The sequence below is a fragment of the Phalangium opilio genome, unplaced genomic scaffold (genome assembly GCF_054372755.1).
Source record: "Phalangium opilio isolate 3A_F unplaced genomic scaffold, DU_Popi_V2 ptg000098l_1, whole genome shotgun sequence".
Taxonomy (NCBI): domain Eukaryota; kingdom Metazoa; phylum Arthropoda; class Arachnida; order Opiliones; family Phalangiidae; genus Phalangium; species Phalangium opilio.
Genome location: NW_028324201.1, coordinates 622,830 through 649,267, shown reverse-complemented (window position 1 = coordinate 649,267; position 26,438 = coordinate 622,830). Strand labels below are relative to the sequence as shown.

General features: G+C 38.9%; 45 non-coding genes across 45 annotated transcripts; all 45 read left to right on the top strand.

Moving 5' to 3' along the window:
* Window positions 1-15,665: 15,665 nt before the first annotated feature.
* On the top strand, window positions 15,666-15,737 carry TRNAW-CCA (transfer RNA tryptophan (anticodon CCA)). The gene has a single exon. It is a non-coding gene; the product is annotated as a tRNA-Trp (tRNA).
* A 481-nt stretch (window positions 15,738-16,218) lies between these two features.
* Window positions 16,219-16,290, top strand: TRNAW-CCA (transfer RNA tryptophan (anticodon CCA)). Its single transcript has one exon. It is a non-coding gene; the product is annotated as a tRNA-Trp (tRNA).
* Window positions 16,291-16,492: 202 nt separating this feature from the next.
* On the top strand, window positions 16,493-16,564 carry TRNAW-CCA (transfer RNA tryptophan (anticodon CCA)). The gene has a single exon. It is a non-coding gene; the product is annotated as a tRNA-Trp (tRNA).
* A 206-nt stretch (window positions 16,565-16,770) lies between these two features.
* On the top strand, window positions 16,771-16,842 carry TRNAR-CCU (transfer RNA arginine (anticodon CCU)). The gene has a single exon. It is a non-coding gene; the product is annotated as a tRNA-Arg (tRNA).
* Window positions 16,843-17,044: 202 nt separating this feature from the next.
* On the top strand, window positions 17,045-17,116 carry TRNAW-CCA (transfer RNA tryptophan (anticodon CCA)). The gene has a single exon. It is a non-coding gene; the product is annotated as a tRNA-Trp (tRNA).
* Window positions 17,117-17,183: 67 nt separating this feature from the next.
* Window positions 17,184-17,255, top strand: TRNAW-CCA (transfer RNA tryptophan (anticodon CCA)). Its single transcript has one exon. It is a non-coding gene; the product is annotated as a tRNA-Trp (tRNA).
* A 67-nt stretch (window positions 17,256-17,322) lies between these two features.
* Window positions 17,323-17,394, top strand: TRNAW-CCA (transfer RNA tryptophan (anticodon CCA)). The gene has a single exon. It is a non-coding gene; the product is annotated as a tRNA-Trp (tRNA).
* Window positions 17,395-18,007: 613 nt separating this feature from the next.
* Window positions 18,008-18,079, top strand: TRNAW-CCA (transfer RNA tryptophan (anticodon CCA)). The gene has a single exon. It is a non-coding gene; the product is annotated as a tRNA-Trp (tRNA).
* A 67-nt stretch (window positions 18,080-18,146) lies between these two features.
* On the top strand, window positions 18,147-18,218 carry TRNAW-CCA (transfer RNA tryptophan (anticodon CCA)). The gene has a single exon. It is a non-coding gene; the product is annotated as a tRNA-Trp (tRNA).
* A 67-nt stretch (window positions 18,219-18,285) lies between these two features.
* On the top strand, window positions 18,286-18,357 carry TRNAR-CCU (transfer RNA arginine (anticodon CCU)). The gene has a single exon. It is a non-coding gene; the product is annotated as a tRNA-Arg (tRNA).
* A 67-nt stretch (window positions 18,358-18,424) lies between these two features.
* TRNAW-CCA (transfer RNA tryptophan (anticodon CCA)) lies at window positions 18,425-18,496 on the top strand. The gene has a single exon. It is a non-coding gene; the product is annotated as a tRNA-Trp (tRNA).
* Window positions 18,497-18,700: 204 nt separating this feature from the next.
* On the top strand, window positions 18,701-18,772 carry TRNAW-CCA (transfer RNA tryptophan (anticodon CCA)). The gene has a single exon. It is a non-coding gene; the product is annotated as a tRNA-Trp (tRNA).
* Window positions 18,773-18,838: 66 nt separating this feature from the next.
* On the top strand, window positions 18,839-18,910 carry TRNAW-CCA (transfer RNA tryptophan (anticodon CCA)). Its single transcript has one exon. It is a non-coding gene; the product is annotated as a tRNA-Trp (tRNA).
* A 67-nt stretch (window positions 18,911-18,977) lies between these two features.
* On the top strand, window positions 18,978-19,049 carry TRNAW-CCA (transfer RNA tryptophan (anticodon CCA)). The gene has a single exon. It is a non-coding gene; the product is annotated as a tRNA-Trp (tRNA).
* Window positions 19,050-19,250: 201 nt separating this feature from the next.
* On the top strand, window positions 19,251-19,322 carry TRNAW-CCA (transfer RNA tryptophan (anticodon CCA)). The gene has a single exon. It is a non-coding gene; the product is annotated as a tRNA-Trp (tRNA).
* Window positions 19,323-19,389: 67 nt separating this feature from the next.
* On the top strand, window positions 19,390-19,461 carry TRNAW-CCA (transfer RNA tryptophan (anticodon CCA)). Its single transcript has one exon. It is a non-coding gene; the product is annotated as a tRNA-Trp (tRNA).
* A 340-nt stretch (window positions 19,462-19,801) lies between these two features.
* Window positions 19,802-19,873, top strand: TRNAR-CCU (transfer RNA arginine (anticodon CCU)). The gene has a single exon. It is a non-coding gene; the product is annotated as a tRNA-Arg (tRNA).
* A 65-nt stretch (window positions 19,874-19,938) lies between these two features.
* TRNAW-CCA (transfer RNA tryptophan (anticodon CCA)) lies at window positions 19,939-20,010 on the top strand. The gene has a single exon. It is a non-coding gene; the product is annotated as a tRNA-Trp (tRNA).
* Window positions 20,011-20,077: 67 nt separating this feature from the next.
* On the top strand, window positions 20,078-20,149 carry TRNAR-CCU (transfer RNA arginine (anticodon CCU)). The gene has a single exon. It is a non-coding gene; the product is annotated as a tRNA-Arg (tRNA).
* Window positions 20,150-20,214: 65 nt separating this feature from the next.
* On the top strand, window positions 20,215-20,286 carry TRNAW-CCA (transfer RNA tryptophan (anticodon CCA)). Its single transcript has one exon. It is a non-coding gene; the product is annotated as a tRNA-Trp (tRNA).
* Window positions 20,287-20,899: 613 nt separating this feature from the next.
* TRNAW-CCA (transfer RNA tryptophan (anticodon CCA)) lies at window positions 20,900-20,971 on the top strand. The gene has a single exon. It is a non-coding gene; the product is annotated as a tRNA-Trp (tRNA).
* Window positions 20,972-21,038: 67 nt separating this feature from the next.
* TRNAC-ACA (transfer RNA cysteine (anticodon ACA)) lies at window positions 21,039-21,110 on the top strand. The gene has a single exon. It is a non-coding gene; the product is annotated as a tRNA-Cys (tRNA).
* A 67-nt stretch (window positions 21,111-21,177) lies between these two features.
* On the top strand, window positions 21,178-21,249 carry TRNAR-CCU (transfer RNA arginine (anticodon CCU)). The gene has a single exon. It is a non-coding gene; the product is annotated as a tRNA-Arg (tRNA).
* Window positions 21,250-21,729: 480 nt separating this feature from the next.
* TRNAW-CCA (transfer RNA tryptophan (anticodon CCA)) lies at window positions 21,730-21,801 on the top strand. The gene has a single exon. It is a non-coding gene; the product is annotated as a tRNA-Trp (tRNA).
* Window positions 21,802-21,868: 67 nt separating this feature from the next.
* Window positions 21,869-21,940, top strand: TRNAW-CCA (transfer RNA tryptophan (anticodon CCA)). Its single transcript has one exon. It is a non-coding gene; the product is annotated as a tRNA-Trp (tRNA).
* Window positions 21,941-22,141: 201 nt separating this feature from the next.
* On the top strand, window positions 22,142-22,213 carry TRNAW-CCA (transfer RNA tryptophan (anticodon CCA)). Its single transcript has one exon. It is a non-coding gene; the product is annotated as a tRNA-Trp (tRNA).
* Window positions 22,214-22,280: 67 nt separating this feature from the next.
* TRNAR-CCU (transfer RNA arginine (anticodon CCU)) lies at window positions 22,281-22,352 on the top strand. The gene has a single exon. It is a non-coding gene; the product is annotated as a tRNA-Arg (tRNA).
* Window positions 22,353-22,417: 65 nt separating this feature from the next.
* Window positions 22,418-22,489, top strand: TRNAW-CCA (transfer RNA tryptophan (anticodon CCA)). Its single transcript has one exon. It is a non-coding gene; the product is annotated as a tRNA-Trp (tRNA).
* Window positions 22,490-22,694: 205 nt separating this feature from the next.
* Window positions 22,695-22,766, top strand: TRNAW-CCA (transfer RNA tryptophan (anticodon CCA)). The gene has a single exon. It is a non-coding gene; the product is annotated as a tRNA-Trp (tRNA).
* Window positions 22,767-23,106: 340 nt separating this feature from the next.
* Window positions 23,107-23,178, top strand: TRNAW-CCA (transfer RNA tryptophan (anticodon CCA)). The gene has a single exon. It is a non-coding gene; the product is annotated as a tRNA-Trp (tRNA).
* A 67-nt stretch (window positions 23,179-23,245) lies between these two features.
* Window positions 23,246-23,317, top strand: TRNAW-CCA (transfer RNA tryptophan (anticodon CCA)). The gene has a single exon. It is a non-coding gene; the product is annotated as a tRNA-Trp (tRNA).
* Window positions 23,318-23,518: 201 nt separating this feature from the next.
* TRNAW-CCA (transfer RNA tryptophan (anticodon CCA)) lies at window positions 23,519-23,590 on the top strand. The gene has a single exon. It is a non-coding gene; the product is annotated as a tRNA-Trp (tRNA).
* Window positions 23,591-23,657: 67 nt separating this feature from the next.
* Window positions 23,658-23,729, top strand: TRNAR-CCU (transfer RNA arginine (anticodon CCU)). The gene has a single exon. It is a non-coding gene; the product is annotated as a tRNA-Arg (tRNA).
* A 65-nt stretch (window positions 23,730-23,794) lies between these two features.
* Window positions 23,795-23,866, top strand: TRNAW-CCA (transfer RNA tryptophan (anticodon CCA)). Its single transcript has one exon. It is a non-coding gene; the product is annotated as a tRNA-Trp (tRNA).
* A 66-nt stretch (window positions 23,867-23,932) lies between these two features.
* TRNAW-CCA (transfer RNA tryptophan (anticodon CCA)) lies at window positions 23,933-24,004 on the top strand. Its single transcript has one exon. It is a non-coding gene; the product is annotated as a tRNA-Trp (tRNA).
* A 67-nt stretch (window positions 24,005-24,071) lies between these two features.
* TRNAC-ACA (transfer RNA cysteine (anticodon ACA)) lies at window positions 24,072-24,143 on the top strand. Its single transcript has one exon. It is a non-coding gene; the product is annotated as a tRNA-Cys (tRNA).
* Window positions 24,144-24,210: 67 nt separating this feature from the next.
* Window positions 24,211-24,282, top strand: TRNAR-CCU (transfer RNA arginine (anticodon CCU)). The gene has a single exon. It is a non-coding gene; the product is annotated as a tRNA-Arg (tRNA).
* A 480-nt stretch (window positions 24,283-24,762) lies between these two features.
* TRNAW-CCA (transfer RNA tryptophan (anticodon CCA)) lies at window positions 24,763-24,834 on the top strand. The gene has a single exon. It is a non-coding gene; the product is annotated as a tRNA-Trp (tRNA).
* Window positions 24,835-24,901: 67 nt separating this feature from the next.
* Window positions 24,902-24,973, top strand: TRNAW-CCA (transfer RNA tryptophan (anticodon CCA)). The gene has a single exon. It is a non-coding gene; the product is annotated as a tRNA-Trp (tRNA).
* Window positions 24,974-25,174: 201 nt separating this feature from the next.
* TRNAW-CCA (transfer RNA tryptophan (anticodon CCA)) lies at window positions 25,175-25,246 on the top strand. The gene has a single exon. It is a non-coding gene; the product is annotated as a tRNA-Trp (tRNA).
* Window positions 25,247-25,313: 67 nt separating this feature from the next.
* Window positions 25,314-25,385, top strand: TRNAR-CCU (transfer RNA arginine (anticodon CCU)). Its single transcript has one exon. It is a non-coding gene; the product is annotated as a tRNA-Arg (tRNA).
* Window positions 25,386-25,450: 65 nt separating this feature from the next.
* TRNAW-CCA (transfer RNA tryptophan (anticodon CCA)) lies at window positions 25,451-25,522 on the top strand. Its single transcript has one exon. It is a non-coding gene; the product is annotated as a tRNA-Trp (tRNA).
* Window positions 25,523-25,727: 205 nt separating this feature from the next.
* Window positions 25,728-25,799, top strand: TRNAW-CCA (transfer RNA tryptophan (anticodon CCA)). The gene has a single exon. It is a non-coding gene; the product is annotated as a tRNA-Trp (tRNA).
* Window positions 25,800-26,139: 340 nt separating this feature from the next.
* TRNAW-CCA (transfer RNA tryptophan (anticodon CCA)) lies at window positions 26,140-26,211 on the top strand. The gene has a single exon. It is a non-coding gene; the product is annotated as a tRNA-Trp (tRNA).
* A 67-nt stretch (window positions 26,212-26,278) lies between these two features.
* Window positions 26,279-26,350, top strand: TRNAW-CCA (transfer RNA tryptophan (anticodon CCA)). The gene has a single exon. It is a non-coding gene; the product is annotated as a tRNA-Trp (tRNA).
* The last annotated feature ends 88 nt before the right edge of the window (window positions 26,351-26,438 follow it).

Genomic DNA, 26,438 nt, shown 5'->3' with positions numbered 1-26,438 from the left:
ACAGCTAATTAAGCAAGATTAACGATTACAGCTAATTAAGCTAGATTAACGATTACAGCTAATTAAGCTAGATTAACGATTACAGCTAATTAAGCTAGATTAGCGATTACAGCTAGCTAGATTAGCAATTACAGCTAATTAAGCTAGATTAGCGATAGTACTAAGGACTATACAAATACGCATGGATCCAAGATGGCCGCCACCCCAAACCGCGTGGGCACCCGCTCCTAGGTTTTTATTATATAGACTCGCTTATTTTTAGTACAAAGGGAATACCAGGTATGATATGTGTCCGAGGGCATTAAAAATGAGTCATTCCTCCCTTAAGTGCCTGCTGGAAGGCTGGATAAGGTAAGATTTTTTATATAGGGTGTCAAACATATCTGGGGTGGATGATGTAGTGGCGGCCATCTTGGATCCATGCGTATTTTTGGGGTGGCGGCCATCTTGGATCCATGCGTATTTGTATAGTCCTTACTACTAGCGATTACAGCTAATTAAGCCAGATTAGCGATTACAACTAATTAAGCTAGATTAGCGATTACAGCTAATTATGCTAGATTAGCGATTACAGCTAATTAAGCTAGATTAGCGGTTACAGCTAATTAAGCTAGATTAGCTATTACAGCTAATTAAGCTAGATTAGCGATGGCGGGTAATTAAGCTAGATTAGCTATTACAGCTAATTAAGCTAGATTAGCGATGGCGGGTAATTAAGCTAGATTACCGGTGGCGGGTAATTAAGCTAGATTACCGGTGGCGGGTAATTAAGCTAGATTACCGGTGGCGGTTAATTAAGCTAGATTACCTGTGGCGGGTAATTAAGCTAGATTACCGATGGTGGGTAATTAAGCTAGATTACCGATGGTGGGTAATTAAGCTAGATTACCGATGGCGGGTAATTAAGCTAGATTACCGATGGCGGGTAATTAAGCTAGATTACCGGTGGCGGGTAATTAAGCTAGATTACCGGTGGCGGGTAATTAAGCTAGATTACCGATGGCGGGTAATTAAGCTAGCTTACCGATGGCGGGTAATTAAGCTAGCTTACCGATGGCGGGTAATTAAGCTACCTTACCGATGGCGGGTAATTAGGCTAGCTTACCGATGGCGGGTAATTAGGCTAGCTTACCGGTGGCGGTTAATTAAGCTAGATTACCGATGTCTGGTAATTAGGCTAGATTACCGATGGCGGGTAATTAGGCTAGATAACCGATGTCGGGTAATTAAGCTAGATTACCGATGTCTGGTAATTAGGCTAGATTACCGATGTCTGGTAATTAAGCTAGATTACCTGTGGCGGGTAATTAAGCTAGATTACCGATGGCGGGTAATTAAGCTAGATTAACGATGGCGGGTAATTAAGCTTGATTAACGATGGCGGGTAATTAAGCTAGATTACCGATGGCGGGTAATTAAGCTAGCTTACCGATGGCGGGTAATTAGGCTAGCTTACCGGTGGCGGTTAATTAAGCTAGATTACCGATGTCTGGTAATTAGGCTAGATTACCGATGTCGGGTAATTAAGCTAGATTACCGATGTCTGGTAATTAAGCTAGATTACCTGTGGCGGGTAATTAAGCTAGATTACCTGTGGCGGGTAATTAAGCTAGATTACCGGTGGCGGGTAACTAAGCTAGATTGCCGATAAGCATATGACTTGGTGCACAATTCTATGTCTTGTGTTGTTGCACAATTCTATGGCATCTGTTGGTGCTCAGATCTATGGAATCTTTTTATGCTAAGGCCTACTTAATTTTTTGTGGTATAACTACCGCTTGCTCTGTAATTTGCTTGTGCAAATGAAGGGAAAGCAATTTGAGTTTGACTGGACGTTGATTGTCAAGTCAAGTAGTGAGGATTGAAGTTACGTAATAGATGCTTGGTCAGTTCAAAAGCTTTAACTAATAAAAGTGCAACGCCCTAAAACGTTTTCTCTCCTAAGGTTTCTAAACTATTTTAATTAATATAAAGACTGAAGTAACAGATATTAATAAAAACTGTCTTTGTAGATAAAGTCGGGAAAAAGTAAGAGATAAGTGTAGAAAATTAAATGCCTGAAGTTACAGATATTCAATTTTCACTTTTGAACACATGATTATAAAACATCAATTGTTTTAAAAAATTCTTATCTTAGTTTTTTTTCACCAAAATTTCATATGCGAAAAGTATTTATCAACATTATTTCCCCTTGTATTTGGTATCGTTCCTTTCAACCGAATTCCCAATGGACCGAAATCCCATTCGACCGAATATCCCGAAATCCCATTCGACCGAATATCCCGCAATGATTTTAGATTTCCAGCCCAATGGCTATATTCCCGATGGACCGAAATCCCAATCGTCCGAATATGCCCCTAAAAAATACATGAATATAACTTGAAACACTGTAGCCGTCAGCGATTCGGTGGTTTAGTGGATACGATGTTGGACTGCGAAGCGATAGGTTGTTGGTTCGAATCTCCGAAAGGTATGTTAATAATATTAAAAGTAAATGTTTCGTGATACTAATAAAAACGCTCACTTTCATTCCATTCAAGGCAAGAGATATATAGAACTAATAATCAAATTGTGCTTAAAATGAAGTACAGTCTTAATGGTAGTTCCATCAATGTCTTTAAATTAAAATTTTAATATTTTGGTTTCGGGTGGGTTAGGTTAGGTTTGCTTAGGTTAGGTTAGCTTAGGTTAGGTTAGGTTAGCTTAGGTTAGGTTAGGTTAGGTTAGGTTAGGTTAGCTTAGGTTAGGTTAGGTTAGGTTAGGTTAGGTTAGCTTAGGTTAGCTTAGGTTAGCTTAGGTTAGGTTAGGTTAGCTTAGGTTAGGTTAGCTTAGCTTAGCTTAGGTTAGGTTAGGTTAGCTTAGGTTAGTTTAGCTTAGGTTAGGTTAGGTTAGCTTAGGTTAGGTTAGGTTAGGTTAGGTTAGGTTTGGTTTGGTTCCAATAATTCGTTGACCCCTTTTCCAAAATATGCTCCTTTTAATTAGCTACCACCTTTTCCAAAATATTCTCCCTTTAAATAGCTACCACCTTTTCCAAAACATTCTCCTATTAATTAGCTCCCACCTTTTCCAAAAGATTTTCCTATTAATTAGCTGCCACCTTTTTCAAAATATTCTCATATTAATTTGCTGCAACCTTTTCCAAAACATTCTCCTACTAATTAGCTACCACCTTTTCCAAAACATTCTCCCATTAATTAGCTGCAACCTTTTCCAAAACATTCTCCTACTAATAAGCTGCCACATTTTCCAAAATATTCTCCTTTTAATAAGCTACCACCTTTTCTAAAATATTCTCCTATTAATTAGCTGCCACCTTTTCCAAAAGATTTTCCTATTAATTAGCTGCCACCTTTTCCAAAATATTCTCCTATTAATTAGCTGCAACCTTTTCCAAAATATTCTCCAATTAATTATTTGACATCTTTTCCAAAAGATTTTCCTATTAATTAGCTGCCACCTTTTCCAAAATATTCTCCAATTAATTAGCTGCAACCTTTTCCAAAATATTCTCCAATTAATTATTTGACATCTTTTCCAAAATATTTCTATTATTGCTGATAAATTGTTCGTGGTAAGAGGCGGGCTTTTAATACTCATATATATAATCTTTTTACCTCCAAACAAGGTTGGGTTGGGTTAGGTTAGGTTAGGTTACGTTGGGTTAGGTTAGGTTAGGTTAGGTTAGGTGAGGTGAGGTTCGCCGTAATTAAAACATAGTTAAAATAAGTGCAGTAATACATTTTCAACTCACATTTATTTTAACAATAATAAGTTGTGAAATTAAAAATATATTTAATGCAAAACCACACAGTATGTCTTCTTCCAGTTCAATAGAATTTCGGTCCAATGGGACTATAATAAAATCGCACCTTTGGCTACGTTCGGTCGAATGGGACCCCAAAAAAAACCCCTTCTGTCGAATGGGAATTCGGTTCAATGGGACCAAAGCTTGTATTTAGCTTCCAATATTAGCTCTAGAAAAAGGCTTCTTCAAGAATTTTTTAAGGGATACTAGCTTGACACTACGTTTTACCAGGGAGGAGAGACTTGAGACTGAAGTCTCTCCTCCCTGGTTTTACTTTCGACTGACATGGCTTTTAAGAAGGTTCAAATACTTGCATATCTGAAAAATTGAGATTTATGAGTTTAATTTTTATATTTTTAAATGAGAAATATTGCGATGCGGAAAGTAACAAAGGCAGTTTGATTTTGATGTTGATATTAGTGTCGAAAAGATCTGTAGATTGACCGTGATCTTTAGAGAGCTATACATTAGGTCAATTTTTGAAACTTCGAATTAACGAACACTTCTTGTTTTGATACGGTTTATACTTTATCATAGGTTTTTCTGTCCATTTTATTCCCCTTGTAGGGCTCAACCTAATTGTAAATATTTGAGAGAAAAAATGGAAAACGCGTATTATTTTTAAAATGATATATAAGTGTCATATTAAAATATTTTTACTAAAGTAATTTTTGTGAAAAAACTAAGATAAGAATTTTTTCAAATAATTGATGTTTTATAATCATGTGTTCAAAAGTGAAAATTGAATATCTGTTATTTCAGGCAATTAATATTCTACACTTATCTCTTACTTTTTCCCGTCTTTGTCTACAAAGACAGTTTTTATTAATTATGAGTCAGGATAACATATTGCAAGTCCTTATTAGCCGGTTTTGTCTTGATTTTTGAATTTTTTATTGTTTGAACCATTCTCTCAGCAAACCCATTTGATTGAGGATAGCGTGGTGATGAAGTTATGTGAATGGTTCCCCATTGCTCCAAAAAGTGTTTAAATTGAGCCGAATTATAAGATGGACCGTTATCGGACACAAGCCGTTGGGGTGCACCATGTCGTACGAATACTTGATTTAGAAAGTTGATAACGTGGTTGGATGTACTTTGAGTTCATTCCTTTACCTCCACAAATTTAGAATAATAATCGGCGAGTAGGATGTATGTACTGAAATTGACATGAAATAAGTCTGTTGCAACCATTTCCCAGGGTAGTGACGGAATAGGGTACGGTGTCATAGGCATGGCGCGATTGGTTGCACTTTTAGTACCGCAAACATCGCAAGCTTGTATATAAAGGGTGTATCTGAAATGGACGTAGGAGAGAAAGTATTTGGGTTCCTGGGGCCAATATAAGGCGAAACTGTGGTATGACATTTTTTCGTACGCCAACCCATTTGGAAGTTACTTGAACCTAACACTTGCTAGTTTGCATAAATCAAACATGTTGACAATTATCTCAAACAGTAGGAATTAAGTTCAAGATAGGATGGTTATTGCAAATTAGTGGTTGCCAGCTAAAACAAAAATGCCTCATAGCCATAGAGTCAATTTTTAAGGAGTAGAAAGTTGTACAGTTGGTGACTCATAACGAACATCATTGTAAAACAACATGTTACGATTAGTTTGTTGAAACAACTGACCGATACTAACGGGAAACTGACAGCGATAAGAAGCGGAAACTAATAAGGAACACCGACATTTTGCATCATTCGTCAAACAAGAAAGGTTGCAAAAGCGTTCATTTTGGTTTGTGTACAAGACTACATACCGGCGACGTCTTGTTTCCATTAAATTAGGAAATTTTTTACATGCTTTAAAACACTTTGAACCTTTAAAAGAAGTACCTTTTTTACCATTTTTATTGGCAATTTTCATAGAATAATTCTAAGGAGTAAGAATGTACATTTCCTTATGGGTACATTACATTGCATCTCGCATTGCACGTAGGTCTCCTGTCGTTCTCAACGCTGGCAGATTGCTACCAGTTAGTAAACGTCATAAGTCTAAAGTTTTAGGGTGGTCTGCAAATTTACTAAGGTTTAATCGTTTATTAATTTATTTCCGAAGTTTTTTCTTAGTTTTAAGTTAACCCTCCACTTTTGGTTTTTTCTCAAATTTACTTTAGTTTTATTTGCGGTCATCGGTTCGGTTCCGAGGTGAAGAACGAAAATTTCTTCTTAAAATTTTTTCTCTGCTATTACTACTGGTGGTACCTCGTAATCAGTGTAGGCCAATCACGAGCCTTTCAACCCTTTCTTGAACAAGTTAGTAGTGTGTGACCTTGAGAAGGAATGCTAGGTTTCATGAAGCCCACTCCTAAGTACGCTATTCAACATAGCGTACCTAATTTGTTACGGGTGAAGTTTCGGGCGAGGCCCCAAGAAAAACGCCATTACTCCCTCACTGCAATTTTTTGGAGAAAGGAATGTTCCCTTTTTTGGTCACTTTGAACCATAACAAATTTTATTCCATTTTCAACATTTAGGTTTTCTTGATTTTTATAAGGACTAAATTTTACTAATTAATTTGTAAAATTTAATCCTTAACAGGCGTTGCCCAACATCCCTTCGCAAACATTCGCCCACTAACATTTATTCACGAATACTGATTTCGATAAGTTGCAACATTAAACTAATCTTTAAGGTAAATGCAACCATTCGATTGTTTGAAGAACGAAGCAGAATGTCGGTGTTCCTTTTTAGTTTGCGCTACTTATCACTGTCCGTTTCCCGTTAGTATCGGTCATTGTTTCAACACACTAAATCGTAACATGTTGTTTTACATTGATGTTCTTTATGAGTCACCAACTGTACAACTTTCTACTCCTTAAAAATTGACTATAAACTCTAAGGCTTTTTTTGTTTTAGCTGGCAACCACTAATTTGCAATAATCATCCTATCTTGAACTTAATTCCTACTGTTTTAGAAAAAGTCAACATGCTGTGATTTATGCAAACTAGCAAGTTTTAGGTTCAAGTAACATTCCAAATGGGTTGGCGTACGACAAAATGTCATACCACAGTTTCGCCTTATATTGGCCCCGGGAACCCAAACACTCCCGCTCCTACGTCCATTTCAGATACACCCTGTATATATAGAGCCCACATTATATATTGTTCTTGTTCTGAATTTTAAGAATTTAGGCTAGAATTTTTAATAAAAGTATTATAATGACTTGACAATTAATTTACAAAAAAATTTGTTTAGTTTTTTAAACAGTATGATGAAAAGACATTTCAATATATTGTGTACAACAACAAAACGGTTTCCCGTTATTCACAATATTGGCTCACGCAATATTCGTACATTTTGTCAAATATTCCAAACGTGACGTGAGTTGAATTTCTAAATAAAATCATGGTTCTTAAGTGTTAGTTTATAGTACGAGATGAGGTACAGAAATATGTGGAAATGTACAGTGATCTCAATAATCAAGCTACATTTCATACAAAGCTATTAAAATTTAACAAGGAAAAATTGTGATTATGTAATGAACACTTAACTTCAAGCAAAGGGATTTAGAACAGTTCCAAAATTAAGCCTGAGAAATAAAGTGGCTGATATTTTACTTTATTTAGCCCAATTTTTGTCATGTAATTCTATTCAAAGTACCATCGAAAAGTCAAACAAATAAAATAATTTTTGACTGATAGCGCCCGTAAAAGTGGTTAATATTTGTTATAAGTGCGTTTCATCAAGAATACTTAAGAGGAAGTTGGAGACCGTCCATAAAGTACGTCACACTCTTGTGGGGGACGGGTCTCTAAGTTTGTGACGGTCCGTGGCAAGGCGGAGGGAGGGGTTCTTCGATGCGTGACGTTACATTTAACATTAATTTTGTTATGAAGTTAGTAAAAGGACAATTGGTTCTCTTTTGTTATAGAAGAAAAAACACAACATACCAAAGTCCACCGTGGAAACGACCTTAACAATAATTTACCAAAATGTTTATTCCATCATCGCTTAATTAATAGAAAAATTTAGCAATGATCTCCTACTTACGCGTACGTGTATCAAATTTGAACAGCGAATTTAAAATAAACAGACTGCAGAACTTAGGTACCTAGACGTACGCCTTTAAGGATTGCTAAATACAGAGTACGCGTAGTGTCAGCTTAAACTCTGTAATTTCACCTTTTATTCGCCACTAGCATTAGCGAAGATAAATCGGATCCCTTTGATTAAAATGGTTTCGTTTCTCTCGCACATTTTTGAAATCGGAATCCCACGCTTCATTAGACTTTTCGAGTAACCATATCGATATCTTGAGTGTCAATTTAACTAAGCTATATGGAATTTTTAAAGCTTACAAAAAAGTTCATCCAGGCATTAAAGTTCTAAAGCTCAATCAGAGGCTAACGATATTTGAAAAAACTTAAAACGGAAAACAACTTTTAATTTCAAGCCGAGCAAAATATTTCTAAGAGGAAAGCTATATCACTCAAGAAACAAGTTGGGAAACCAAAATAAACCTCTCCGAGCCGAGACGAATTTACTTTCTAAACACAGGTCTACCAGCCAACGAGAAAAACCGGAAATACATAGCTCAAATTGGCGAAATATTGCCAAGGTCTTTAGCAAAGGCTTAAGCGTTTAACAATTTCCTTTGTATCCTCAATAATTCTAATGAGGACCTAAAATGTATCACTGAAGGGTGTATTTAACTTTCGGCTCACTCTGAACCGTTAACACCTCCTATAAGAGGAGACGAAGAAGAATTAACATCTATATTATCTAATGAATATGAAAAAATGCGTTTACACTATATATAAATGTAGGGTCATTCCATGTGATATGAGTCAAGTCGTTAACCATGGGTCGACGGATTTTGATGAAATTTGGCACAAATGATCCTGTGGCTATTAGAAAAGAGAAACCGGAATAGTTTTATTTATTTAGCGGTTTAATTTTTACGTCAAAATTTGTATCACCCCAGAAAAACGGTGTTTCTCAAAAGTCATTTTGGCACCTTTTAGAAAATCTGCAATAACTTTCTAGTTTTCTGCGCGAATTCAATCAAATTTGCATACAATACGTAATATAACCCAGGAAAGTGATTAAGCGACTAAAGATTAGCGCATCTAATTTCGTTCACGAGTTACAGAAGCATTTTTGAGAAAAAATAAATTTTTGGGGGTCTCGTTTTTGGGCCTATGGAGAAAAACGTCCAACTCGAAAAATCTTATAAGATATCCTGAATTATAGAGCTCGAAGAGACCTTTCTAACGGTGTATTCATATATTAGAGTATTTTGTTCCTTATAGCCTAAATATTTAATTTAAATAAACACAAATTTTTCTTCAAAATATAAAATATTTATTTGCTTTAATGGTAAATTACGTTTTGATAAGAGCATGAAACATTTTTTGAACTTGCTTAGGGCAATCATCATCTAGTTTATAGTATCTTCTAGAATTGCTAGAAGCCTGTGGCTCGAGTAATTCGCGTATAACATTATTAAGTGGGACAAGTTAAAGCGCTCGTCAGTTTTCTTAGGCCATGTCGACAAATTCGTCTGTGAGTCCCTCACCATAAATTTCAGCATGAAATCGCTTTCATCCTTAAAGGAGGCCAGCACAAGGGCAACGTACAACTCTTAATCGTAAATAGCAGCAACATATTGTCCCACTGATATATCCAAATAAGCAATAGTGTTTTTATCGTCATTTATCCCAATAAAAACTTTTGTGCTGCAAGTATCTGATGATACGCGGTACATTTCAATTTGAAGTTGAATTTCTTCTTTAGAAACCCAAAAAAAATCTAATCCGTTTTATATTTTCTTTCGACCACCCAAAACATTTATTCGACGTGGCTATTTGTTCTGTAATGGCAATTGCAGAGAAGCTCTGGCCACAATGCGTTTTGCCGTACCTCCTATGCCGTCGCAAGCACTCTTGCCATGGCTGGTAGCTAAAAAGTTCCATTCTGCTGTTATTCCGAAATCAATTTCGTGGTGACATAAATTAATATAATTTATCCGATTTTTATACTGTGAGCTTGCATCGTCGCTAAGGTAATTAACACCATTGCTTATTTGGATATATCAGTGGGACAATATGTTGCTGCTATTTACGATTAAGAGTTGTACGTTGCCCTTGTGCTGGCCTCCTTTAAGGATGAAAGCGATTTCATGCTGAAATTTATGGTGAGGGACTCACAGACGAATTTGCTCACATGGCCTAAGAAAACTGACGAGCGCTTTAAATTGTCCCACTTAATAATGTTATACGCGAATTACCCGAGCCACAGGCTTCTAGCAATTCTAGAAGATACTATAAACTAGATGATGATTGCCCTAAGCAAGTTCAAAAAATGTTTCATGCTCTTATCAAAACGTAATTTACCATTAAAGCAAATAAATATTTTATATTTTGAAGAAAAATTTGTGTTTATTTAAATTAAATATTTAGGCTATAAGGAACAAAATACTCTAATATATGAATACACCGTTAGAAAGGTCTCTTCGAGCTCTATAATTCAGGATATCTTATAAGATTTTCGAGTTGGACGTTTTTCTCCATAGGCCCAAAAACGAGACCCCCGAAAATTAATTTTTTCTCAAAAATGCTTCTGCAACTCGTGAACGAAACTAGATACGCTAAGTTTTAGTCGCTTAATCAATTTTCTGGGTTATATTACGTATTGTATGCAAATTTGATTGAATTCGCACAGAAAACTAGAAAGTTATTGCAGATTTTCTAAAAGGTGCCAAAATGACTTTTGAGAAACACCGTTTTTCTGGGGTGATACAAATTTTGACGTAAAAATTAAACCGCTAAATATTTTTAAAATCTATTCCGGTTTCTCTTTTCTAATAGCCACAGGATCATTTGTGCCAAATTTCATCAAAATCCGCCGACCCATGGTTAACGACTTGACTCATATCACATGGAATGACCCTGTAGTAAAGCTGAATTAAAAACATAAACACCAAATTTGAAATGATAATATCAAAAGATGTTCTTGGAATATTAAGATGAAACAGAGCTTTATAGCTACACAACTACTTAAAGAATCGTAATGCCGAAAAATATTTAAAATATTTCCATTTAATATTCTGCAAAAAGGAAATGTTATCGTTTTGTAAGAGATCTTATCATCCTACTCGCTTTATATTAACTTTGATGTGCGTGTAGTGCTTCGATTCGGATGCAATCTTCATTACTCGTTCTATATAAACTCACTTGTGTCATTACATAGAAATAAGTTTATCTTAAATAATTAATTAAATATAAATGATATTAATTATTTTAATCGCCAGTAAATAACTTTAAAAATAAATAAATCGTTTAAAATAAAGTTGTTCCTATTATCTTTCGAAACTTTGCTAATATTGACGTTTTAAGTGAAGGGTAGCCCTCTTGCCCGCTTTCTTCAAATTTTAGGGTTCGTTTCCATTATAATAACAGATAAAAACGCATTCGCGTGAACCGATGGTGGAAGCCCTGCCATTGGGAGGCTAGACGTTTTTCGTAACCCTAGCCGATCGCCGCGTATATCTTAAAACCAAACGATAACGACGGAGAAGAAGCCGGAATGGACAAAGACCTAAAGATGGTGGTGCATAGAAACTGGTGTCAATGTGGGATTGACGAAGAACAGAAGATGGTGGTGCATAGAAGCTGGAGTCAATGTGGGATTGACGAAGAACAGAATAAGGTGGTGCTTACGAGCCAGCAAGTACAGGCTAGTGTCCATGTGGGATGGACAAAGACTAGCAGATTGTGGTCCTTAGAAGCCAGTCAGTAAAGACTGGTGTTGGCAGATGAATGTCCAAATTTCTGTGAACCGCGAACGCGTTCCGGAAATCGGGTGGGTATTTGTTTGCTCCGATTTGTAAACTGCGAACGCGGTCACGTGGGGTCTGACAGACACACAGACAGACAGACAGACACGGCCGGTGTAATACCTCTCCGTGACATACGTCACTCGGAAAGGTAAAAAGGTGTCTTTCCAAATTAATAAAATAATTTTTTTTTAATTAAAACAAATCATAGTGCGACTTGGTTTTTAGGGGAAGGGTCTGAGAAAACGTGACAAAGTGTAATCTGGAGGACGGGGGGTCAGAAAATAATTATTATTATTTTGAGTGACGTAGTTTATGGACGGTTTACTTAAGGGGATCATTTACTAATTGGTGGAATTCAGAATTTTCCATGGTGTAGATTACGGATGCAGAGGCCTCTCAAGTGCATTGAAACAGGCCATACATATTTTATTACAAGTTTTGATTGTGAATCCGACTAGTATAGACCAAATGACCAATATACCAATTAATATTCTTTCGGGCTTATCTTGTAGTATTTAAACGCCTTTGGTTCCCTGATTGAAACAGTGATAATTCATTTGTATTAGAAAAGTTATTCAGAGCTGATAAATTATTATAAAGTCCTTTATTTAATGGCGAACCGTTTTCTTAAAATTTCGTCCATTAACGTAATGAGTTTCACACTTACTGTAGTTGGGGTATTTACACAAATAATTAATTTCCTGTTTCAGCCTAGAACTATTGAGGTTTAGCAAGGTGAAATCGATTCTCTCCAAAGACTATGGAATAGAAAGAAGGAATCCCGTAGACATTTTAAGAAATGCCGTACGATATGGGGTAAGATTTTTCTATTCTTATATGGCTGTATCAAGTATAAATACAAATTTTCAATAATACATGAGGAAGTGGTATTGAAATCAGCTACCATATACAAAAATGAGACTTTTAAACTTAAATAAATATGCCCAACATTGCCGTTTTATATTTAATATTTTGCTTAAATATAAAAATCTGAATTTCCCAGTATAACTCGCTTGGCCCATCTCGAAAAATTAATTCGAAGGACCACTTCGATATCAAAACATATTTAGTGTCAGAAATATACCAAATGGTCGCCCCTGCCGTACTGGTATTTGGAGGAATCACATCCTCAACAGTAGTGGGATAAGACCACTGGATCATCTAGGTTTCCGTTTGCGGAAAGTGGGATAAGATCATAGTTGTCCACCCCTTGTCGTTCTTAAAGGATCTCTTTACAGAAATAGTTACTCGAATAAATTTTGCCGCTGAGTAAGTTTTATTTTTGTGCTGAATTTATGCTGCTGGCCCATTGGACCGAATACCGTTGGACAAATTAAAGGCAAAATGAGTTCTTTTATGGTCATAAAATTTTCAACGCTATTTAACGATAGATATATATTTTAAAATCGTTTTTACAAACGGAATTAAAAAATGCGCCTTTTGTTTTATGGCTAACGTCTATCAATACACTTCGCTATATAAATACTGATACTGCAATTGTCGCAAGTTTAATAACAAGACTCTATTATAACCGATTCGAGAATGACCTGTGTAACCATCAATATTTTGGAAAAGGCAGATATTTATTCTTCATGGACCTTTATAAATAAAGCATTTGTTGAAAAAGGTCCGCATTTATTATGCTAGAACCGTAATGAAAATAAAAATATTTTGGAACAACAGAACCTACCTATAACCAAAACCCTAACCATAACCAAACCTAACGAACCTAACCTAAGCTAACCTAGCCAAACCTAACCTAACTTAAGTTAACCTAGCCTCACCTGAGCTAACCTAACCCTTACATAAATAAAACTTGTCTAACCTTACCAAACGTAACATAACTAAACTCAAATTGACCTAACCTCATTCCACTACAGTAATTTAAAAAAATTCAGTCAAAATGTTTCAAATACTTAAAGGTCTTCATTGCAAATAGGTGTATATTTTCATTACTTTGTAGTTCCCCACACTGTCCAACGTAGCTGCAATTAAGTTAAAATGAATTTAATAATCAATCTCATGACACTAACAGTAAACAATTTACTATTCCTTTCGAGGATTGTATCCGTTTACCGTCACACAATAGTCCGATACTCTTCCACGAGACGAAAGCACCTATAGCTAAATTAATTTTTGACGAAGTAATATATAGCATTTTAAGTAATATTAAGAAACCGCTCAAACGGAGGGATTTAAAATCATATTCAGATAAATTGGTTCGAATGGGATTCTATCTAATAATACCCGCCACGTTAATTAGGGATAAACCCAATCACACAACTACCTACCTTTACTTACGAGACAAGTGGTGGAGGCGGAGTGCGACGACTTTTCTGTATACCACTTATAACTGATCCAGATACCAATTACCGCCCGGTATTATTTTTCCCGTCTGGTCACCTTTCAAACACAGCCCCGCCGTTGAATCTGAGCTTCGGAAAATGGAAGATTATCCCGTCGGCACCATAATCTTATAAGCAGGAATTTTCGAGTCTTCGTCATGTTGCAGAGAGAGCTATTTCCGCTCCTAGATCTGAAATCACTACCTATGAAGCTAATATGGCTGCTACTATTGAGCAAATTGCGCTTTTATGCAAGGTCCTTAATGGCAAGTCTATCAATTGATTTTCATCGAAAATTCGACTTGGTTGAAATGAGAAGACGAGCTGGTAGTGTAATTTGGCCCAAATTTTGTGCTACCGAGTCCACCATTTTTAAGGGCCTACGCTTCCTGCAACAAAAAACAACTACAGAGACAGTAGCGATTTTTAACTCGATGGACGTCTTTTTTGGGTCACCTGATATGTGTCCATAGACCGTACTCCACAGAACTAAATGTTTGCATGATAAGAAACGACCATTTACCACGCCTAACCATCAAATTTACTTAACCCAGACGGCCAGTTCACCACCCGGTATCATTGTAGTCGAACGACCAAAATCTAAATCATTAGCCTCGGTAACGCCAAATTTGAGTCATCTGGAAATAAACCCGGCTGACAAACAGTGAAAAAGAGAAAGGTTAAAACTTAAAAGCAAGCGACTTGAACTATTTCCTAATCATTAAACTATTTCATTATCTTTAATGATGCCTCATTATTCGACCTGAAAACAATGTTTACAGAAGTCAAAAGCAATAGGCAATCTCCTGATAACTTGACTCGAACAAGTGCAAAGAGGAACTCAATGTGATGGCTAACGCTCAAAAAAGATGATGGCTGTCCACGAGATGTTCTACAATGAAATAATCAAAAATGTCTTGATTAGAATCAAGACCTAAAAAGTATCGATAAGACTGAGGTTATCACTTGTCTGAAGGATCAGATATTAATTTTTCTTTTTAATTGAAACTTAAATGCATGCTTAAGAAAAAACAACGTTCCATTACCGTTTTCCGTTGAAATAAATTATTTACTGGTAATCAATTTCAAAAATTTACTTATCTCGGCTTTTCGGCCACAATTCCATTCCCCGAAAACATTTTATCATTACATTAATTACTTTTGTGTGAGCACGTGTATGGTTTTGCGTTTTAAAAGGTTCCTAAAGACGTTACATTCACATTCGTGACCGGCACGCTTCGCAGTGGAACATTTTAATTATTCTAAAACCAATGGCACCAAATTCAATAGGGACAGCAAGATTTTTACTCGCGGTTTTGCAAAATGATGTACGGGGCACGTACCAACAAGCACCCAAAAGTACCCACAAGTACCTACAAGCACCCACAATTACCTACAAGCATCCACAAGTACCTAAAAACACCCACAAGCACCCACAAGTACCCACAAGAACCCTCAAGTACTCACAAAAACCTACAAGCACCCACAAGTACCTAAAAACACCCACAAGAACCCACAAGTACCTACAAGCACCCACAAGTACCTACAAGCACCCACAAGTACCCACAAGCACCTACAAGTACCCACAAGCACCTACAAGTACCCACAAGCAGTTACAAGCACCCACAAGCACCTACAAGTTTTCGAATCACGTCCGGGTCAAACAAATAATAAAACTTAGTTTTTACGTTGTTTATAGAAATTCTACCAATTTAACCTTCGTTCAGGGGGCTCGGTGGCGCAATGGTAGCGCGTCTGACTCCAGATCAGAGGGCTGCGTGTTCGAATCACGTCTGGGTCAAAGAAATAATAAAACTTCGTTTTTAAGTTGTTTATAGAATTCTACCAATTAAACTTCGTAAAGGGGGCTCGGTGTCGCAATGGTAGTGCGTCTGACTCCAGATCAGAAGGCTGCGTGTTGGAATCACGTCCGGGTCAAAAAATTAATAAAAATTAGGTTTTAAATTGTTTATAAAATTCTACCAATTAAACCTTCGTTCAGGGGGCTTGGTGGCGCAATGGTAGCGCGTCTGACTCCAGATCAGGAGGCTGTGTTTTCGAATCACGTCCGGGTCAAACAAATAATAAAATTTAGTTTTTACGTTGTTTATAGAAATTCTACCAATTTAACCTTCGTTCAGGGGGCTCGGTGGCACAATGGTAGCGCGTCTGACTCCAGATCAGGAGGCTGCGTTTTCGAATCACGTCCGGGTCAATTAAATAATAAAATTTAGTTTTTACGTTGTTTATAGAAATTCTACCAATTTAACTTGCGTTCAGGGGGCTCGGTGGCGCAACGGTAGCGCGTCTGACTCCAGATCAGAAGGCTGCGTGTTCGAATCACGTCCGGGTCATAGAAATAATAAAGATTAGGTTTTAAATTGTTTATAAAATTCTACCAATTAAACCTTCGTAACGGGAGCGGTGGAGCAATGGTAGCGCGTTTGACTCCAGATCAGAAGGCTGCGTGTTCGAATCACGTCCGGCTCAAAGAAATAATAAAAATCAGTATTTAAGTGGTTTTTAGAATTCTACCAATTAAACCTTCGTTCAGGGGGCTCGGTGGCGCAATGGTAGCGCGTCTGACTCCAGATCAGGAGGCTGCGTTTTCGAATCACGTCCGGGTCAAACAAATAATAAAATTTAGTTTTTACGTTGTTTATAGAAATTCTACCAATTTAACCTTCGTTCAGGGGGCTCGGTGGCACAATGGTAGCGCGTCTGACTCTAGATCAGGAGGCTGCGTGTTCGAATCACGTCCGGGTCAATTAAATAATAGAATTTAGTTTTTACGTTGTTTATAGAAATTCTACCAATTTAACTTGCGTTCAGGGGGCTCGGTGGCGCAATAGTAGCGCGTCTGACTCCTGATCAGAAGGCTGCGTGTTCGAATCACGTCCGGGTCATAGAAATAATAAAAATTAGGTTTTAAATTGTTTATAAAATTCTACCAATTAAACCTTCGTAAAAGGAGCGGGGGAGCAATGGTAGCGCGTCTGACTCCAGATCAGAAGGCTGCGTGTTCGAATCACGTACGGGTCAAAGAATTAATAAAAATCAGTTTTTAAGTTGTTTTTAGAATTCTACCAATTAAATCTTCGTAAAGGGGGCTCGGTGGCGCAATGGTAGCGCGTCTGACTCCAGATCAGGAGGCTGCGTTTTCGAATCACGTCCGGGTCAAACAAATAATAAAATTTAGTTTTTACGTTGTTTATAGAAATTCTACCAATTTAACCTTCGTTCAGGGGGCTCGGTGGCGCAATGGTAGCGCGTCTGACTCCAGATCAGAAAGCTGCGTGTTCGAATCACGTCCGGGTCAAAGAAATAATAAAAATTAGGTTTTAAATTGTTTATAGAAATTCTACCAATTTAACTTGCGTTCAAGGGGCTCGGTGGCGCAACGGTAGCGCGTCTGACTCCAGATCAGAAGGCTGCGTGTTCGAATCACGTCCGGGTCATAGAAATAATAAAGATTAGGTTTTAAATTGTTTATAAAATTCAACCAATTAAACCTTCGTAACGGGAGAGGTGGAGCAATGGTAGCGCGTCTGACTCCAGATCAGAAGGCTGCGTGTTCGAATCACGTCCGGGTCATAGAAATAATAAAGATTAGGTTTTAAATTGTTTATAAAATTCTACCAATTAAACCTTCGTAACGGGAGCGGTGGAGCAATGGTAGCGCGTCTGACTCCAGATCAGAAGGCTGCGTCTTCGAATCACGTCCGGCTCAAAGAAATAATAAAAATTAGGTTTTAAATTGTTTATAGAAATTCTACCAATTTAACTTGCGTTCAGGGGGCTCGGTGGCGCAACGGTAGCGCGTCTGACTCCAGGTTAGAAGGCTGGGTGTTCGAATCACGTCCGGGTCACAGAAATAATAAAAATTGGGTTTTAAATTGTTTATAAAATTCTACCAATTAAACCTTCGTAAAGCGAGCGGTGGTGCAATGGTAGCGCGTCTGACTCCAGATCAGAAGGCTGCGTGTTCGAATCACGTCCGGGTCAAAGAAATAATAAAAATCAGTATTTAAGTGGTTTTTAGAATTCTACCAATTAAACCTTCGTTCAGGGGGCTCGGTGGCGCAATGGTAGCGCGTCTGACTCCAGATCAGGAGGCTGCGTTTTCGAATCACGTCCGGGTCAAACAAATAATAAAATTTAGTTTTTACGTTGTTTATAGAAATTCTACCAATTTAACCTTCGTTCAGGGGGCTCGGTGGCACAATGGTAGCGCGTCTGACTCCAGATCAGGAGGCTGCGTGTTCGAATCACGTCCGGGTCAATTAAATAATAGAATTTAGTTTTTACGTTGTTCATAGAAATTCTACCAATTTAACTTGCGTTCAGGGGGCTCGGTGGCGCAATAGTAGCGCGTCTGACTCCTGATCAGAAGGCTGCGTTTTCGAATCACGTCCGGGTCAAACAAATAATAAAATTTAGTTTTTACGTTGTTTATAGAAATTCTACCAATTTAACCTTCGTTCAGGGGGCTCGGTGGCACAATGGTAGCGCGTCTGACTCCAGATCAGGAGGCTGCGTGTTCGAATCACGTCCGGGTCAATTAAATAATAGAATTTAGTTTTTACGTTGTTCATAGAAATTCTACCAATTTAACTTGCGTTCAGGGGAATCGGTGACGCAATGGTAGCGCTTCTGACTCCAGAACAGAAAGCTGCGTGTTCGAATCACGTCCGGGTCATAGAAATAATAAAACTTCATTTTTAAGTTGTTTATAGAATTCTACCAATTAAACTTCGTAAAGGGGGCTCGGTGGCGCAATGGTAGTGCGTCTGACTCCATATCAGAAGGCTGCGTGTTCGAATCACGTCCGGGTCAAAGAATTAATTAAAATCAGTTTTTAAGTTGTTTTTAGAATTCTACCAATTAAATCTTCGTAAAGGGGGCTCGGTGGCGCAATGGTAGCGCGTCTGACTCCAGATCAGGAAGCTGCGTGTTCGAATCACGTCCGGGTCAATTAAATAATAGAATTTAGTTTTTACGTTGTTTATAGAAATTCTACCAATTTAACTTGCGCTCAGGGGGCTTGGTGGCGCAATAGTAGCGCGTCTGACTCCAGATCAGAAGGCTGCGTGTTCGAATCACGTCCGGGTCAAAGAAATAATAAAAATTAGGTTTTAAATTGTTATAAAATTCTACCAATTAAACCTTCGTAAAGGGAGCGGTGGAGCAATGGTAGCGCGTCTGACTCCAGATCAGAAGGCTGCGTGTTCGAATCACGTCCGGGTCAAAGAAATAATAAAAATCAGTTTTTAAGTTGTTTTTAGAATTCTACCAATTAAATCTTCGTAAAGGGGGCTCGGTGGCGCAATGGTAGCGCGTCTGACTCCAGATCAGGAGGCTGCGTGTTCGAATCACGTCCGGGTCAATTAAATAATAGAATTTAGTTTTTACGTTGTTTATAGAAATTCTACCAATTTAACTTGCGCTCAGGGGGCTTGGTGGCGCAATAGTAGCGCGTCTGACTCCAGATCAGAAGGCTGCGTGTTCGAATCACGTCCGGGTCAAAGAAATAATAAAAATTAGGTTTTAAATTGTTATAAAATTCTACCAATTAAACCTTCGTAAAGGGAGCGGTGGAGCAATGGTAGCGCGTCTGACTCCAGATCAGAAGGCTGCGTGTTCGAATCACGTCCGGGTCAAAGAATTAATAAAAATCAGTTTTTAAGTTGTTTTTAGAATTCTACCAATTAAATCTTCGTAAAGGGGGCTCGGTGGCGCAATGGTAGCGCGTCTGACTCCAGATCAGGAGGCTGGGTGTTCGAATCACGTCCGGGTCAATTAGATAATAGAATTTAGTTTTTACGTTGTTCATAGAAATTCTACCTATTTAACTTGCGTTCAGGGGGCTCGGTGGCGCAATAGTAGCGCGTCTGACTCCTGATCAGAAGGCTGCGTGTTCGAATCACGTTCGGGTCATAGAAATAATAAAAATTAGGTTTTAAATTGTTTATAAAATTCTACCGATTAAACTTCGTAAAGGGGGCTCGGTGGCGCAATGGTAGCGCGTCTGACTCCAGATCAGAAAGCTGCGTGTTCGAATCACGTCCGGGTCAATTAGATAATAGAATTTAGTTTTTACGTTGTTCATAGAAATTCTACCAATTTAACTTGCGTTCAGGGGGCTGGGTGGCGCAATAGTAGCGCGTCTGACTCCTGATCAGAAGGCTGCGTGTTCGAATCACGTTCGGGTCATAGAAATAATAAAAATTAGGTTTTAAATTGTTTATAAAATTCTACCGATTAAACTTCGTAAAGGGGGCTCGGTGGCGCAATGGTAGCGCGTCTGACTCCAGATCAGAAGGCTGCGTGTTCGAATCACGTCCGGGTCATAGAAATAATAAAGATTAGGTTTTAAATTGTTTATAAAATTCTACCAATTAAACCTTCGTAACGGGAGAGGTGGAGCAATGGTAGCGCGTCTGACTCCAGATCAGAAGGCTGCGTGTTCGAATCACGTCCGGGTCATAGAAATTATAAAGATTAGGTTTTAAATTGTTTATAAAATTCTACCAATTAAACCTTCGTAACGGGAGCGGTGGAGCAATGGTAGCGCGTCTGACTCCAGATCAGAAGGCTGCGTCTTCGAATCACGTCCGGCTCAAAGAAATAATAAAAATTAGGTTTTAAATTGTTTATAGAAATTCTACCAATTTAACTTGCGTTCAGGGGGCTCGGTGGCGCAACGGTAGCGCGTCTGACTCCAGGTTAGAAGGCTGGGTGTTCGAATCACGTCCGGGTCATAGAAATAATAAAAATTGGGTTTTAAATTGTTTATAAAATTCTACCAATTAAACCTTCGTAAAGCGAGCGGTGGAGCAATGGTAGCGCGTCTGACTCCAGATCAGAAGGCTGCGTGTTCGAATCACGTCCGGGTCAAAGAAATAATAAAAATCAGTATTTAAGTGGTTTTTAGAATTCTACCAATTAAACCTTCGTTCAGGGGGCTCGGTGGCGCAATGGTAGCGCGTCTGACTCCAGATCAGGAGGCTGCGTTTTCGAATCACGTCCGGGTCAAACAAATAATAAAATTTAGTTTTTACGTTGTTTATAGAAATTCTACCAATTTAACCTTCGTTCAGGGGGCTCGGTGGCACAATGGTAGCACGTCTGACTACAGATCAGGAGGCTGCGTGTTCGAATCACGTCCGGGTCAATTAAATAATAGAATTTAGTTTTTACGTTGTTCATAGAAATTCTACCAATTTAACTTGCGTTCAGGGGGCTCGGTGGCGCAATAGTAGCGCGTCTGACTCCTGATCAGAAGGCTGCGTTTTCGAATCACGTCCGGGTCAAACAAATAATAAAATTTAGTTTTTACGTTGTTTATAGAAATTCTACCAATTTAACCTTCGTTCAGGGGGCTCTGTGGCACAATGGTAGCGCGTCTGACTCCAGATCAGGAGGCTGCGTGTTCGAATCACGTCCGGGTCAATTAAATAATAGAATTTAGTTTTTACGTTGTTCATAGAAATTCTACCAATTTAACTTGCGTTAAGGGGAATCGGTGACGCAATGGTAGCGCGTCTGACTCCAGAACAGAAAGCTGCGTGTTCGAATCACGTCCGGGTCATAGAAATAATAAAACTTCGTTTTTAAGTTGTTTATAGAATTCTACCAATTAAACTTCGTAAAGGGGGCTCGGTGGCGCAATGGTAGTGCGTCTGACTCCATATCAGAAGGCTGCGTGTTCGAATCCGTCCGGGTCAAAGAATTAATTAAAATCAGTTTTTAAGTTGTTTTTAGAATTCTACCAATTAAATCTACGTAAAGGGGGCTCGGTGGCGCAATGGTAGCGCGTCTGACTCCAGATCAGGAAGCTGCGTGTTCGAATCACGTCCGGGTCAATTAAATAATAGAATTTAGTTTTTACGTTGTTTATAGAAATTCTACCAATTTAACTTGCGTTCAGGGGGCTTGGTGGCGCAATAGTAGCGCGTCTGACTCCAGATCAGAAGGCTGCGTGTTCGAATCACGTCCGGGTCAAAGAAATAATAAAAATTAGGTTTTAAATTGTTATAAAATTCTACCAATTAAACCTTCGTAAAGGGAGCGGTGGAGCAATGGTAGCGCGTCTGACTCCAGATCAGAAGGCTGCGTGTTCGAATCACGTCCGGGTCAAAGAATTAATAAAAATCAGTTTTTAAGTTGTTTTTAGAATTCTACCAATTAAATCTTCGTAAAGGGGGCTCGGTGGCGCAATGGTAGCGCGTCTGACTCCAGATCAGGAGGCTGCGTGTTCGAATCACGTCCGGGTCAATTAGATAATAGAATTTAGTTTTTACGTTGTTCATAGAAATTCTACCTATTTAACTTGCGTTCAGGGGGCTCGGTGGCGCAATAGTAGCGCGTCTGACTCCTGATCAGAAGGCTGCGTGTTCGAATCACGTTCGGGTCATAGAAATAATAAAAATTAGGTTTTAAATTGTTTATAAAATTCTACCGATTAAACTTCGTAAAGGGGGCTCGGTGGCGCAATGGTAGCGCGTCTGACTCCAGATCAGAAAGCTGCGTGTTCGAATCACGTCCGGGTCAAAGAAATAATAAAACTTCGTTTTTAAGTTGTTTATAGAAACTCTACCAATTTAACCTTCGTTCAGGGGGCTCGGTGGCACAATGGTAGCGCGTCTGACTCCAGATCAGGAGGCTGCGTTTTCGAATCACGTCCGGGTCAAAGAATTAATTAAAATCAGTTTTTAAGTTGTTTTTAGAATTCTACCAATTAAATCTTCGTAAAGGGGGCTCGGTGGCGCAATGGTAGCGCGTCTGACTCCAGATCAGGAAGCTGCGTGTTCGAATCACGTCCGGGTCAATTAAATAATAGAATTTAGTTTTTACGTTGTTTATAGAAATTCTACCAATTTAACTTGCGTTCAGGGGGCTTGGTGGCGCAATAGTAGCGCGTCTGACTCTAGATCAGAAGGCTGCGTGTTCGAATCACGTCCGGGTCAAAGAAATAATAAAAATTAGGTTTTAAATTGTTATAAAATTCTACCAATTAAACCTTCGTAAAGGGAGCGGTGGAGCAATGGTAGCGCGTCTGACTCCAGATCAGAAGGCTGCGTGTTCGAATCACGTCCGGGTCAAAGAAATAATAAAAATCAGTTTTTAAGTTGTTTTTAGAATTCTACCAATTAAATCTTCGTAAAGGGGGCCCGGTGGCGCAATGGTAGCGCGTCTGACTCCAGATCAGGAGGCTGCGTGTTCGAATCACGTCCGGGTCAATTAAATAATAGAATTTAGTTTTTACGTTGTTTATAGAAATTCTACCAATTTAACTTGCGTTCAGGGGGCTTGGTGGCGCAATAGTAGCGCGTCTGACTCCAGATCAGAAGGCTGCGTGTTCGAATCACGTCCGGGTCAAAGAAATAATAAAAATTAGGTTTTAAATTGTTATAAAATTCTACCAATTAAACCTTCGTAAAGGGAGCGGTGGAGCAATGGTAGCGCGTCTGACTCCAGATCAGAAGGCTGCGTGTTCGAATCACGTCCGGGTCAAAGAATTAATAAAAATCAGTTTTTAAGTTGTTTTTAGAATTCTACCAATTAAATCTTCGTAAAGGGGGCTCGGTGGCGCAATGGTAGCGCGTCTGACTCCAGATCAGGAGGCTGCGTGTTCGAATCACGTCCGGGTCAATTAGATAATAGAATTTAGTTTTTACGTTGTTCATAGAAATTCTACCAATTTAACTTGCGTTCAGGGGGCTCGGTGGCGCAATAATAGCGCGTCTGACTCCTGATCAGAAGGCTGCGTGTTCGAATCACGTTCGGGTCATAGAAATAATAAAAATTAGGTTTTAAATTGTTTATAAAATTCTACCGATTAAACTTCTTAAAGGGGGCTCGGTGGCGCAATGGTAGCGCGTCTGACTCCAGATCAGAAGGCTGCGTGTTCGAATCACGTCCGGGTCAAAGAAATAATAAAAATCAGTATTTAAGTGGTTTTTAGAATTCTACCAATTAAACCTTCGTTCAGGGGGCTCGGTGGCGCAATGGTAGCGCGTCTGACTCCAGATCAGGAGGCTGCGTTTTCGAATCACGTCCGGGTCAAACAAATAATAAAATTTAGTTTTTACGTTGTTTATAGAAATTCTACCAATTTAACCTTCGTTCAGGGGGCTCGGTGGCACAATGGTAGCACGTCTGACTACAGATCAGGAGGCTGCGTGTTCGAATCACGTCCGGGTCAATTAAATAATAGAATTTAGTTTTTACGTTGTTCATAGAAATTCTACCAATTTAACTTGCGTTCAGGGGGCTCGGTGGCGCAATAGTAGCGCGTCTGACTCCTGATCAGAAGGCTGCGTTTTCGAATCACGTCCGGGTCAAACAAATAATAAAATTTAGTTTTTACGTTGTTTATAGAAATTCTACCAATTTAACCTTCGTTCAGGGGGCTCTGTGGCACAATGGTAGCGCGTCTGACTCCAGATCAGGAGGCTGCGTGTTCGAATCACGTCCGGGTCAATTAAATAATAGAATTTAGTTTTTACGTTGTTCATAGAAATTCTACCAATTTAACTTGCGTTAAGGGGAATCGGTGACGCAATGGTAGCGCGTCTGACTCCAGAACAGAAAGCTGCGTGTTCGAATCACGTCCGGGTCATAGAAATAATAAAACTTCGTTTTTAAGTTGTTTATAGAATTCTACCAATTAAACTTCGTAAAGGGGGCTCGGTGGCGCAATGGTAGTGCGTCTGACTCCATATCAGAAGGCTGCGTGTTCGAATCCGTCCGGGTCAAAGAATTAATTAAAATCAGTTTTTAAGTTGTTTTTAGAATTCTACCAATTAAATCTACGTAAAGGGGGCTCGGTGGCGCAATGGTAGCGCGTCTGACTCCAGATCAGGAAGCTGCGTGTTCGAATCACGTCCGGGTCAATTAAATAATAGAATTTAGTTTTTACGTTGTTTATAGAAATTCTACCAATTTAACTTGCGTTCAGGGGGCTTGGTGGCGCAATAGTAGCGCGTCTGACTCCAGATCAGAAGGCTGCGTGTTCGAATCACGTCCGGGTCAAAGAAATAATAAAAATTAGGTTTTAAATTGTTATAAAATTCTACCAATTAAACCTTCGTAAAGGGAGCGGTGGAGCAATGGTAGCGCGTCTGACTCCAGATCAGAAGGCTGCGTGTTCGAATCACGTCCGGGTCAAAGAATTAATAAAAATCAGTTTTTAAGTTGTTTTTAGAATTCTACCAATTAAATCTTCGTAAAGGGGGCTCGGTGGCGCAATGGTAGCGCGTCTGACTCCAGATCAGGAGGCTGCGTGTTCGAATCACGTCCGGGTCAATTAGATAATAGAATTTAGTTTTTACGTTGTTCATAGAAATTCTACCTATTTAACTTGCGTTCAGGGGGCTCGGTGGCGCAATAGTAGCGCGTCTGACTCCTGATCAGAAGGCTGCGTGTTCGAATCACGTTCGGGTCATAGAAATAATAAAAATTAGGTTTTAAATTGTTTATAAAATTCTACCGATTAAACTTCGTAAAGGGGGCTCGGTGGCGCAATGGTAGCGCGTCTGACTCCAGATCAGAAAGCTGCGTGTTCGAATCACGTCCGGGTCAAAGAAATAATAAAACTTCGTTTTTAAGTTGTTTATAGAAACTCTACCAATTTAACCTTCGTTCAGGGGGCTCGGTGGCACAATGGTAGCGCGTCTGACTCCAGATCAGGAGGCTGCGTTTTCGAATCACGTCCGGGTCAAAGAATTAATTAAAATCAGTTTTTAAGTTGTTTTTAGAATTCTACCAATTAAATCTTCGTAAAGGGGGCTCGGTGGCGCAATGGTAGCGCGTCTGACTCCAGATCAGGAAGCTGCGTGTTCGAATCACGTCCGGGTCAATTAAATAATAGAATTTAGTTTTTACGTTGTTTATAGAAATTCTACCAATTTAACTTGCGTTCAGGGGGCTTGGTGGCGCAATAGTAGCGCGTCTGACTCTAGATCAGAAGGCTGCGTGTTCGAATCACGTCCGGGTCAAAGAAATAATAAAAATTAGGTTTTAAATTGTTATAAAATTCTACCAATTAAACCTTCGTAAAGGGAGCGGTGGAGCAATGGTAGCGCGTCTGACTCCAGATCAGAAGGCTGCGTGTTCGAATCACGTCCGGGTCAAAGAAATAATAAAAATCAGTTTTTAAGTTGTTTTTAGAATTCTACCAATTAAATCTTCGTAAAGGGGGCCCGGTGGCGCAATGGTAGCGCGTCTGACTCCAGATCAGGAGGCTGCGTGTTCGAATCACGTCCGGGTCAATTAAATAATAGAATTTAGTTTTTACGTTGTTTATAGAAATTCTACCAATTTAACTTGCGTTCAGGGGGCTTGGTGGCGCAATAGTAGCGCGTCTGACTCCAGATCAGAAGGCTGCGTGTTCGAATCACGTCCGGGTCAAAGAAATAATAAAAATTAGGTTTTAAATTGTTATAAAATTCTACCAATTAAACCTTCGTAAAGGGAGCGGTGGAGCAATGGTAGCGCG